The following is a 13214-nucleotide window of genomic DNA, read 5'->3' as shown; positions in this document are numbered from 1 at the left end:
TGGTGTTGAGATAGAGGATCAGCCATGATCATGTTGAATGGAGGTACAGGCTCGAAGGGCCGAATGGCCTACTACTGCTCCTATTTTCTATGTGTTGAGAAGGCCTCCTGGCCCCCTGCAGCTTGGGGACCTGCCTCCTCCATTCTACCCCCTGACCTCGGGCCTCTAGTGCTGCGTCGGGAAGCTTGGGGCCCTTTCTTTGTCTTTTTGAGCCATTGCTCACTCACTCACAGTTGCTTTCACACACACTCTCAGCAGCTGCTGCATGCACCGCGGCTTTAAGAGGTGCAGACTGCCTTTAAAAATGAAGGCTAGCTTTTAAATAGAGCAAGCCTCGCGCAAACTTTGGCCGTCTTCTGATCACTCAGCGGCCGGACTGGTCGAATTTTTAGCCCTGTACAATGTTTTATCTGGAAAGTATTAGTCAGACCACTGAAGACATCGTCGTTGCAGTTAGTATTATGGAACTGTTATTTTTCACCAGCACAAATAATTCCCGTGGCTGTTGCCCTGAGCACTGTGATGCTATCAGATATCACCATCAAGTCTGCTAAACTGAAACCTACAGCCACCTGTTGCAGAGCCCCAGGAGCAGTCAGATTCATCGTGTGGTCGTGCCAATTTATAATAGCAGCTCGAGTGGATTTGTTTCATCTCTTGCAGTAGCAGTGATTTACATTCTAATTCTGGAATGAATCACGAAGAGCAAAATGATTCATCGCACTGCTATGCTGCGGCTCCCTGCTTACTCTCAACTGTGCTGTGCATAAAATAACAACAATAAGATTGCAAGCATAATTTAAATAACTAAATTGTGCACCCTATCAAAGTGATGGTAAGGGGATTGAAAGCAGAGAGGATGTGGAGGAGCTGCTGGTATTATGTGTATAAAAGCTGAAGAGAGAAATGTTTTACAGCTTCTTATATGAATAAAGTATATTTTGAAATTTAAAAAAAAGTTCTTACTGAAGAACTGTTTGTTCTCAACTCCCGAACAGTGATGTCAAATTGATAGTTGAACTCCGAAAAGCTTGTTTTGCCCTTAACCCGAAGACTCATTCCACTCATGGAGAAAATTCAGTAATACAGTGGTTAAATAGTTCAACATTGGCGTGTTTGCTTCTTATCTTTCTGTTAATCCCAGTTTAAAATTCCACAAAGATTACATCTTTACCCCCTGTTGATTGCAGAATGAATGTTGCGCCTGAGTTCCCTCGCATTGTCACTATTGTTTTTTCAACCTCACTTTTACCAGTGATTCGCATCGTGGGGTCCAGTGGCAGTGGTGGTGGGGTGGGGGTGTGTGTGTGGTGGGGGGGCTGGGGGTGGGGGTCCGGTGGTAGGAGAGGGGGGAGGGGTGTGTGTGTGGTGGGGGGGGTAGGGTCCGGTGGTAGTGGTGGTGGGGTGGGGAGGGGGTGTGGGGTCCAGTGGTAGTGGTGGTGGGGTGGGGGTGTGTGTGTGGTGGGGGGGCTGGGGGTGGGGGTCCGGTGGTAGGAGAGGGGGGAGGGGTGTGTGTGGTGGGGGTAGGGTCCGGTGGTAGTGGCGGTGGGGGGGGAGGGGTCGACTGAAGTTATAAAGCAGGCCTGAAAATCCCCCATTGTGGTGCTCACATTTTCTAATTGGGCCTTTCCTGAAAGTTGGGGAGAAAAAGAAAATTTTTGAAAAGCTACTAAGCTGAAATAAAACGAGGAAATGCAGAGCAGACTGGTCAGCACTTAAAATGAGAAAAAAAGATTAAAGTAGATGGATTCTGATAAGACTTACTCAACTATTAACCTATTTTTCTCGTTCCTAAGCTGACTGATTATGGTATGCATTTTATTATTTCCCTGACATTTGTGCTTTCTCCCCTAACTTTTCCAATACATTTTTGTACTGTTTTATCAGTATTTATTCTATGGAATGAAACATTATGAAGATTGTAAGCAATTACAGTGAAATTCATTTTATAGAGTTGCTTTGGGTTTTTTTTTACATTCATTTATGGGATGTTGGCATCGTTAAAGACCACCATTTATTGACCATCCCTAATTGCCCTTGGGAAGGTGAGCGACCATTTCAGAGGGCAGTTAAGAGTCAACCACATTGCTGTGGGTCTGGAGTCACATATAGGCCGGACCAGGTAAGGGCGGCCGATTTCCTTCCCTAAAGGACACTAGTGAACCAGATGGATTTTTACGACAATCCGGTAGTTTCATGGTGACCATTACTGATACTAGCTTTTTATTTCAGATTTATTTAATGAACTGAAGTTAAATTCCCCAGCTGCCGTAGCAAGATTTCAAATCACTTCTCTGGATAACTGTCCATACCTCTGGATTACGAGACCCCTCACTGAAGCTTTCTTGTCTTTATAAGAACATAAACATAAGAATTAGGAACAGGAGTAGGCCATCTAGCCCCTCGAGCCTGCTCCGCCATTCAACAAGATCATGGCTGATCTGGCCGTGGACTCAGCTCCACTTACCCGCCCGCTCCCCATAACCCTTAATTCCCTTATTGGTTAAAAATCTATCTATCTGTGACTTGAATACATTCAATGAGCTAGCCTCAACTGCTTCCTTGGACAGAGAATTCCACAGATTCACAACCCTCTGGGAAAAAATATTCCTTCTCAACTCGGTTTTAAATTGGCTCCCCCATATTTTGAGGCTGTGCCCCCTAGTTCTAGTCTCCCCGACCAGTGGAAACAACCTCTCCGCCTCTATTTTGTCTATCCCTTTCATTATTTTAGATGTTTCTATAAGATCACCCTCATCCTTCTGAACTCCAACGAGTAAAGACCCAGTCTACTCAATTTATCATCATAAGGTAACCCCCTTATCTCCGGAATCAGCCTAGTGAATCGTCTCTGTATATCCTTCCTTAAGTAAGGTGACCAAAACTGCACTCAGTACTCCATGTGCGGACCCTGTACAGTTGCAGCAGGACCTCCCTGCTTTTGTACTCCATCCCTCTCGCAATGAAGGCCAACATTCCATTTGCCTTCCTGATTACCTGCTGCACCTGCAAACTAACTTTTTGGGATTCATGCACAAGGACCCCCAGGTCCCTCTGCACCACAGCATGTTGTAATTTCTCCCCATTCAAATAATATTCCCTTTTACTGTTTTTTTTCCCAAGGTGGATGACCTCACATTTTCCAACATTGTATTCCATCTGCCAAGCCTTAGCCCATTCGCTTAACCTATCTAAATCTCTTTGCAGCCTCTCTCTATCCTCTACACAACCAGCTTTCCCACTAATCTTTATGTCATCTGCAAATTTTGTTACACTACACTCTGGCCTCTCTTCCAGGTCATCTATGTATATTGTAAACAGTTGTGGTCCCAGCAATCCCTGTGGCACACCACTAACCACCGATTTCCAACCCGAAAAGGACCCATTTATCCCGACTCTCTGCTTTCTGTTAGCCAGCCAATTCTCGATCCATGCTAATACATTTCCTCTGACTCCGCGTACCTTTATCTTCTGCAGTAACCTTTTGTGTGGCACCTTATCGAATGCCTTTTGGAAATCTAAATACACCGCATCCATCGGTACACCTCTATCCACTATGCTCGTTATATCCTCAAAGAAATTCCAGTAAATTAGTTAAACATGATTTCCCCTTCATGAATCCATATTGCGTCTGCTTGATTGCACTATTCCTATCTAGATGTCCCGCTATTTCTTCCTTAATGATAGCTTCAAGCATTTTCCCCACTACAGATGTTAAACTAACCGGCCTATAGTTACCTGCCTTTTGTCTGCCCCCTTTTTTAAACAGAGGCGGTACATTAGCTGCTTTCCAATCCGCTGGTACCTCCCCAGAGTCCAGAGAATTTTGGTAGATTATAACGAATGCATCTGCTATAACTTCCGCCATCTCTTTTAATACCCTGGGATGCATTTCATCAGGACCAGGGGACTTGTCTTGCATCCCATTAGCCTGTCCAGCACTACCCCCCTAGTGATAGTGATTATCTCAAGGTCCTCCCTTCCCACATTCCCGTGACCAGCAATTTTTGACATGGTTTTTGTGTCTTCCACTGTGAAGACCGAAGCAAAATAATTGTTTAAGGTCTCAGCCATTTCCACATTTCCCATTATTAAATCCCCCTTCTCATCTTCTAAGGGAATTTGTTTCCTAAATTATTTTTTCTATGACAATTTTCTCCCCTCCTCTCTTGAAGCCACTGGCTCCTCACTAGGTTATGGTCCAGGATAGTTGAGAACATGGCTGTTATTTATGTACAAGTCTTGACAGTCTGTGATGGCAATGGAGTGGCCTCTCACTTGCATGCAGCTCCTTTGTAGCGAAATTGGACTTGCATATATCAGGGTTTAATGTATCCTGTACAAGTGGGCTCAATATAACCTGTAGAATTGGCTCCAATCTATCTTGTACAAGTGGACTTAATGGGGCCGAAATTCAGGTCCGCCCGAAATGGGTCGCACCTACCGCTCTGGAATTGTTTTTTCCCCTGTTGTAGATGAAGTGGCTCCCTCAAAGCTTCCCTGATAAATTGCAACATCCCCACAGGTACCCTGGGAATCCCTGGCCCTAGACCGCCCTAAGTGGAGGAAGAGCATCCGGGAGGGCGCTGAGCACCTCGAGTCTCGTTGCCGAGAGCATGCAGAAATCAAGCGCAGGCAGCGGAAAGAGCGTGCGGCAAACCAGACTCCCCACCCAGCCTTTCCTCCAACCACTATCTGTCCCAACTGTGACAGAGACTGTAATTCCTGTATTGGACTGTACAGTCACCTGGGAACTCACTTTTAGAGTGGAAGCAAGTCTTCCTCAATTTGGAGGGACTGCCGATGATGATGATGGATGAAGTGGCCTCTTCACGAAATTCAGCTCTTTGGCAATTTTTTTGGAGTGGGCCGGAAGCCGGGCATAATGGGGGCGGAGTGCAACGGTGAGCCCTCGAGAGGGACAGAAGTGAGGCAGGACAGAGTCTCCGCCACTGTCAGTCAGCAGCCAGACACTGATGATGTCAGTACACGTGTGCATCACCATGGCTCCCCACTTCACGTAAAGGGGAGAGCCTTTGCCATTTTTAAACTTCGGTCCACTGGGCCACCAGTGAGGGTTTCGGCCGGGACAGCGGTCTAGCACCCAAGAGGGGATGTCAGGCTGCAGATTTGTACATCGTGTCTCGGCGGACACGGTCCATTTTGGACCTCCAGACAAAGTGGACGACGGCCCGGGTGACTGCCGCGGCACAGGAGCGAGAGATATAACATATAACATCCTGCGCCACATATAACAACACCGAGAGCACCTCACTCCTGATGACCAGGTCCTTTCCTGCCATGGAGAGGGAGCGCAGCTTCCACCATCCCAGCTTTTGCTTCACTTTGGCGATACGCTCTTCCCAGTTTTTGGCGCACATCCTGTCCGCTCCGAACCATATTCCCAACACCTTCAGAAAATCTGGTTTAATGGAGAAGGGAATAAAGGATCAGTCGGCCCAGTTGCCAAAGAACATGGCCTCGCTTTTGCTGCGATTGACCTTCGCTCCCGAGGCCAGTTCAAACTGGTCGCAGATTGTGAGCAACCTGCGGACCGACTGCGGATCCGAGCAAAAGATGGCCACGTCGTCCACGTACAGGGAGGTCTTGACCTGAGCGCCTCCGCTGCCTGGGATCGTCACCCCTCTAATGCCCGCATCCTTCCTGATGGACCCGGCAAAGGGCTCGATACAACACACAAACAAGACAGAGGAGAGAGGACAGCCTTGCCTGACTCCAGATCTGATCGGAAAGCTTTCAGTTTCCCACCCGCTGATTAGAACTGCGCTACTGATGTCTCTGTAGAGCAGTTGGATCCAATTGCGGATACCCTCCCCAGACTCCATTTTGGACAGCACGTCCATCAGGTACGTGTGCGATATCCCGTCAAAGGCTTTCTCCTGGTCTAAACTGATTAAGCAGGTGTCCATCCCCCTGTCCCGCACGTAGATGATCGTATCTTGCCGTCCGGAGGAGGCGGGGGTCTCCGATGGAGGGCACTCTACGCGGGACTCCTCCCACTATTTATCGGGGACTTGGCCTCGAGGGTGGTGCACGTAGCAGTCCCGTGCAATAAATTTTTAAGCCGGTTCACGGGCTCCCAGGCCGCCTGCAATTTCTGCGGTCTGGAAGAGTCCGTGTTCCACGTTTTTACTGAGTGCGCGAGGTTGCAGCCCCTGTTCCACTATTTAAAGGGGCTGCTCCTGAAATTCTGGTTGCACTTCAGTCCCACACTCCTGATCTTTGGGCACCCTGTGCGGAGGGGAGCGGGTAGGTCCGAGGGCCTCCTCGTAGGACTGCTCCTGGGCACGGCCAAGGGTGCCATCAGCCGGTCCAGGCAGCGGGCGGTCGAGGAGGTCGTTCAGCCTGACTGCCTGCCTCTCTTCCGCGCCTACATCTGGGCCAGGTTGTCCTTGGAGATGGAGCACACGGTGTCCACCGGTACGCTCGCGGCCTTCCGCGAGAGGTGGGCGCCGGAGGGACTAGAGTGCATCATCACACCCGGAAACCAAATTTTAATTTGATTTTATTTCTTTTAAAGTTTAATTTGTTTTAATTGCCGGGTTTTAGTGTCCCCCTTCCCTTTTATAGGGGGCACTTGTAAATTATATGATTTTAATGCCCAAAAAAAAAAATCACAAAAGGAAAAAAAAACACAAGAAAAAAAATTTAAAAAAATAAGTGTCTGGAGTGTCCCCCAGATCGGGGGCACTCGATCTAATGTTTGTTTTGTACTCCCTAAAAGAGTCGTAGGCGATCGTATCCCTGAGTAGCGCCAGGCTATCAGAGATCTTCCTGCCGGGGACAGCGCAGGTCTGGTCCGGGTGAATCACCAGCTCAAGAGCAGACTTGACCCTGTTGGCGATGACCTTTGACAGGATCTTGTAGTCCACATTTAGCAGCGAAATGGGCCGCCAGTTTTTGATTTCCTCCTTCTCCCCCTTCTGCTTGTAGATGAGGGTGATGATGCCTTTCTTCATCGATTCTGACATGCTGCCGGCCAGAAGCATACCTCCGTACACTTCCAGCAGGTCTGGGCCTATCCAGTCCCACAGAGCCGAGTACAACTCGATCGGTAAGCCGTCGCTTCCGGGAGTTTTACTCGTCACGAGGGACCGGACGGTCTTTGTCAGCTCATCCAGAGTTAGCGGGTGGTCCAGACTCTCCCGCTCGCTGTCGTCTAGCACCAGCAGAATAATTTTTTAAATTTCAAAATATACTTTATTCATATAAAAATTTGTACAGTACATTCAAAAGCAGTTCAGTACGTTTAGCTGCGGTCAGCAATCCCATACACTACATTTGGCTGCTGACGGCAGTTCCGTTCGATACATTTCCTTGCTTTTCAATTCAAGTACAATTCGGTACAATACGGGATACATTGTAGTACATTTGACACATTACAGTACATGTGTCACTATACAGTACACGGAATGGGTGACGGTACATTTATACTTTTCCTTTCCAACTTGCATTACGAAACAGACCTTGCATTGTACATGGCACTACATAGGTGTTTACAGATTTGGTGCTCCATGTACACAAAAAAGAAGTTACAAGTACGGCCCGAGGGGAGTTTTGTACTGATTGCTGCCCCTGGGTTTACCGTGGCAGAAGGGCTTTAAACTGTGGCCCTTCCCCACCGTGCCTTTGCGGCGACTGCACCAATTTTAAGTGCTTCCCTCAGCACGTAATCCTGGATCTTGGATTGCGCCAGTCTGCAACACGCAGACGTGGACATCTCCTTGCTCTGGAAGACCAGCAAGTTTCAGCAAGACCAAAGAGCGTCTTTGACTGAGTTGATGGCCCTCCAGCAGCAGGTGATGTCTGTCTCGGTGAGTGTCCCTGGGAACAGCCCGTAGAGCACAGAGTCCTGTGTTACGGAGCTGCTCGGGATGAACCTCGCCAGCAACCACTGCATCTCTTTCCAGACCTGCGTCGCAAAGGCGCAATCCTGAAGGAGATGGGTGACAGTGTCGTCCGCCCCGCAACCGACTCGGGGGCACCGTGCCGTGTTGATGATACGCCGGCTGTGCATGAACGCTCTGACGGGTAGGGCCCTCCTCACCGCCAACCAAGCTACATCTTGGTGCTTGTGTGAAAGCTCTGGCGATGAGATGTTCTGCCAAACAAGTTCGACAGTCCGCTCAGGGAACCACCCGACAGGGTCCACCCTCTCCTTCTTTCGTAGGGCGTCCAGGACCTTACGTGCTGACCACTGTTTGATGGCCTTGTGGTCAAAGGGGTTTTTTGCGAAAAACTTTTCCACGAAGGACAGGTGGACAGGCATGGTCCAACTGGTGGGGGCGTTTCGCAGCAGCGTGGCCAGACCCATCCTTCGCAACACCGGGGACAGGTAGAACCTCAGCACGTAGTGACACTTGGTGTTTGCGTACCGGGAGTCGGTGCACAGCTTGATGCAGCCGCACACAAAGGTGGCCATCAGGATGAGGGCCACGTTCGGAACATCCTTTCCACCACGGGCGAGTTCCGAGTAGAGCGCTTGCTTTGGGAGTCTTGTGTCTGGCATGCAAACAATGTGGCCTGCCCAGCGGAGCTGATCAAGTGTGGTCAGTGCTTCAGTGTGAGGATAGCAGCATCAGGGCCAACGAAAATCATCTGGAAACTCTGTGACTCCTGAGAGAGCAACTGGGGAGAGACAGAGAGAAAAAAAACAGAAACTGGGGGAGGTAGGGAGAGAAACAGAAAGTGGGAGAGTGGTATTTACTTGGTGATACGTAGAAACATCCCAGAAGTTGCTTTTGTTTAAACATTACTTATCCTTAAATGCTTGTATTCTTTCTTTGATTTATGAATGATGGTATTCACCTGACCATAAAAGAAAAAGTCAAATATTTTATTCGAGGTTTAACAGAAATAAAGTAAATGCAGTAACATTTGCAAGCATTGGGGAAAAATATCAGCGGAATAAATGTCCTATGAGTAAATATTAAATGATGAAATGCTCACGAACACGTCAAAGCAGAGTTACCACACCCCATCCAATCCAAGAATGGTACATCGCACACGATTGACTGCGGATAGTTTAGTGTGAAATTGCTGTGCAAGTTATAACTCCACGTGAAATGTATTTGTTTCTATTTTGTTTATAAATGCAGTCTCCGCGGAGACTATCAAAAATTGCCATTGCCGACTATATTTCAAGTCGTCATAGCGGGGTATTGGGAAAAGTTTTCAATAAGCAATAATCGCGCCTCGGTTAAACCTCATCAGCTACAATACTGCCACTGCGCAAAGCTAACCAGATTATCCTGACGACCGGAGGTCTATCTGACGGATACTATTTAAAGTTGTGGTGACCTATCTTAGAAACAAATTTTGTCATCAGATAAAGTTATGATTTCTTTTGGATTACATTATTTTCTCAACACAAATAGACAAAGAAATATTTTTCAGAAAATCATTGAGTTGGAAATAAAGGATTATGGGACGGTATCTAATATGTTAATCATAGAAACATAGAAAATAGGTGCAGGAGCAGGCCATTCAGCCCTTCTAGCCTGCACCGCCATTCAATGAGTTCATGGCTGAACATGAAACTTCAGTACCCCATTCCTGCTTTCTCGCCATAACCCTTGATCCCCCGAGTAGTAAGGACTTCATCTAACTCCCTTTTGAATATATTTAGTGAATTGGCCTCAACTACTTTCTGTGGTAGAGAATTCCACAGGTTCACCACTCTCTGGGTGAAGAAGTTTCTCCTCATCTCGGTCCTAAATGGCTTACCCCTTATCCTCAGACTGTGACCCCTGGTTCTGGACTTCCCCGACATTGGGAACATTCTTTCTGCATCTAACCTGTCTAAACCCGTCAGAATTTTAAACGTTTCTATGAGGTCCCCTCTCATTCTTCTGAACTCCAGTGAATACAAGCCCAGTTGATCCAATCTTTCTTGATAGGTCAGTCCCGCCATCCCGGGAATCAGTCTGGTGAACCTTCGCTGCACTCCCTCAATAGCAAGAATGTCCTTCCTCAAGTTAGGAGACCAAAACTGTACACAATACTCCAGGTGTGGCCTCACCAAGGCCCTGTACAACTGTAGCAACACCTCCCTGCCCCTGTATTCAAATCCCCTCGCTATGAAGGCCAACATGCCATTTGCTTTCTTAACCGCCTGCTGTACCTGCATGCCAACCTTCAATGACTGATGTACCATGACACCCAGTGTACGATGTCCTGGCTACTTTGAAGTAAAAGTGCCATACCGCTGAGAGGCAAGTAACTGGTATTGGGCAGAATGCTGGAAACACACAGATCAGGTTTCAGGTCGATGATCTTGCATTAGAACTTTCAGATTTCCAGCATCGCTTGTATTTTGCTTTTGTTTGAACAGAATGCTGTTTGGCACTCTGAATATCTGCTGAATGTATTATTATCCTTTATTTGTATGCTAATAAAAATGCCAACATTTGATTCTATTTTAGCAGTAGCAAAATGGATAGAAAATCATAGAATCATATCGCACAGAAGGAGGCCATTCAACACATTGTGCCTGTTCCTGTGGCTAAAAGAGCTATCCAATTTGTCCCACTGCCCTGCTCTTTCCTAATCTGAGGAAGGACGTTCTTGCTATTGAGGGAATGCAGCGAAGGTTCACCAGACTGATTCCCGGGATGGCAGGACTGACATATGAGGAGAGGATGGATCAATTGGGCCTTTATTCAATTGGAGTTCAGAAGGATGAGAGGGGATCTCATAGAAACATATAAGATTCTGACCGGACGGGACAGGTTAGATGCGGGAAGAATGTTCCTGATGTTGGGGAAGTCCAGAACCAGGGGACACAGTCTTAGGATGAGGGGTAGGCCATTTAGGACTGAGATGAGGAGAAACTTCTTCACTCAGAGAGTTGTTAACCTGTGGAATTCCCTGCCGCAGAGAGTTGTTGATGCCAGTACATTGGATATATTCAAGAGGGAGTTAGGTATGGCCCTAACGGCTAAGGGAATCAAGGGATATGGAGAGAAAGCAGGAAAGGGGTACTGAGGGAATGATCAGCCATGATCTTATTGAATGGTGGTGCAGGCTCGAAGGGCCGAATGGCCTGCTCCTGCACCTATTTTCTATGTTTCTATGTCTATGTTTCTATAGCCTTGCAAATTTTTCCTTTTCACGTATTTATCCAATACCCTCTATTGAATCTGCTTCCACCGCTCTTTCAGGCAGTGCATTCCAAAAATGTCCTCATCTCTCTGCTGGTTCTTTTTCTAGACAAACAACCTGGCTAGAAAACAGAGAGTAGGGGCTAAAGGCAACGCTCCCTATAAGCTGTGCGGCCATGTAGCTCGCGGGACTAGCGGTTGCAATGTTAAAGTTCGCGCATGCACAAAAATGGGAATGGCCGTGCAGCCCCTTAAAGGGGCCGTGCACCCAAAAACAACAGGGAGCATTGGTTAAAAGTAGTTACTCAGATTGGTGGGAAGTGGCGTTCCATCGGGATCAGAACTGTGACCACTGTTGTTCATCACTTACATAAATGATTTGAACTTGGAACTCGGAAATACAATCTAAAAAATTTGTGGATGATATCAAATTGGGGTGTGTATCGTTAATACCGAGAAAGACTGCAACAAAATACAAGACGTTAACAAACTTGCAGAATGGGCTTGTAAATGCCTAATTAATTTAATTGTGAAGATGTTTGAAATGGTGTAGTTTGGTAGGAGGAATAAGAAGGCCACCTACTCCTTGGAAAATAAGAGTTTAAATGAGGTAGAGGCCCAAAGTGGTCAAAAGGGGTACAGATTCACAGATCACTAAAGGTAGCAATACAGGTTAACAAAGCCATACAAGTGAAAACTATGCACTGGGGATCATTTCTAGAGGAATAGAATTGAAAAGCTGAAAAGTTATGTTAACCTAATATAAAAACTTGGTTGGACCACTGTGCACAGTTCTGGGTGCCATATTACAAAAAGAATATAGGAGCACTGGAGAAGGTGAAAAAAGGATGACATGAGAACTGAGGTTTTAACTATTCAGGTCTACAGGGCTGTAGTAATACCTGCCCTGCTGTATGGCTCAGAGACATGGACCATGTACAGTAGACATCTCAAGTTGCTGGAGAAATATCACCAACAAAGTCTCCGCAAGATCCTACAAATCCCCTGGGAGGACAGGCGCACCAACATCAGCGTCCTCGACCAGGCCAACATCCCCAGCATTGAAGCACTGACCACACTCGATCAGTTCCACTGGGCAGGCCACATAGTCCGCATGCCAGCCACGAGACTCCCACAGCAAGTGCTCTACTCGGAGCTCCTTCACGGCAAACGAGCCAAAGGTGAGCAGCGAAAACGTTACAAGGACACCCTCAAAGCCTCCCTGATAAAGTGCAACATCCCCACTGACACCTAAGTGAAGGAAGTGCATCCGGGAGGGCGCTGAGCATCTCGAGTCTCAACGCCAAGAGCATGCAGAAATCAAGCGCAGGCAGCGGAAAGAACGTGCAGCAAACCAGTCCCACCCAGCCCTTCCCTCAACGACTATCTGTCCCACCTGTGACAGGGACTGTGGTTCTCGTATTGGACTGTTCAGCCACCTAAGGACTCACTTCAGGAGTGGAAGCAAGTCTTCCTCGATTCCGAGGGACGCCTATGATGATGATGATTCTCTAGAAAAGTGAAGGCTGAAAGGTGACCTGATAGAATGCTTTAAAATTCTGAAGGGATTTGACAATGGTAGATGTATTGAAGATATTTGCACTTGTGGATGAGTCAAAAAATTAGGAGCGATAAATACAAGTCAGCAGCCAATAAATCCAATGAGGAATTCAGGAAGTGGTTAGAATTTGGAACTTTCCAACAGGCGAATATCATTGGTGTAGTTAAGGGGAAGCTAGATAGTATATGCAGATACAGCAAGCAATTGGGAAGGTAAATGGCATGTTGGCCTTTATTGCAAGGGAGTTGGGGTGCAAGAGTAAGGAAGTCTTGCTACAATTGTACAGGTCTTTGGTGAGACCACACCTGGAGTATTGTGCACAGTTTTGCTCTCCTTATCTGAGGAAGGATATACTTGCCTTACAGGCAGTGCAATGAAGGTTCACTCGAGGGTTGTCCTACGAGGAGAGATTGAGTAAATTGGGCCTATGCTCTCTGGAGTTTAGAAGAATGAGAGGTGATCTCATTGAAACAGACAAGATTCTGAAGGGGATTGACAGGGTAGATGCTGAGAGGTTGTTTCCCCTGGGG

At 47.2% G+C, this 13214-nt stretch overlaps 1 non-coding gene across 1 annotated transcript; it reads right to left on the bottom strand.

The window, feature by feature from the left end:
• Nucleotides 1-9119: 9119 nt before the first annotated feature.
• Nucleotides 9120-9260, bottom strand: LOC139277841 (U4 spliceosomal RNA). Its single transcript, XR_011596154.1, has one exon. It is a non-coding gene; the product is annotated as a U4 spliceosomal RNA (small nuclear RNA).
• Between the last annotated feature and the right edge of the window lie 3954 nt (nucleotides 9261-13214).

Source organism: Pristiophorus japonicus, chromosome 12 (assembly GCF_044704955.1).
Source record: "Pristiophorus japonicus isolate sPriJap1 chromosome 12, sPriJap1.hap1, whole genome shotgun sequence".
Classification (NCBI taxonomy): Eukaryota; Metazoa; Chordata; class Chondrichthyes; family Pristiophoridae; genus Pristiophorus; species Pristiophorus japonicus.
Note: the sequence above shows the minus strand (reverse complement) of the source record. Positions and strands in the feature narration are given on the sequence as shown.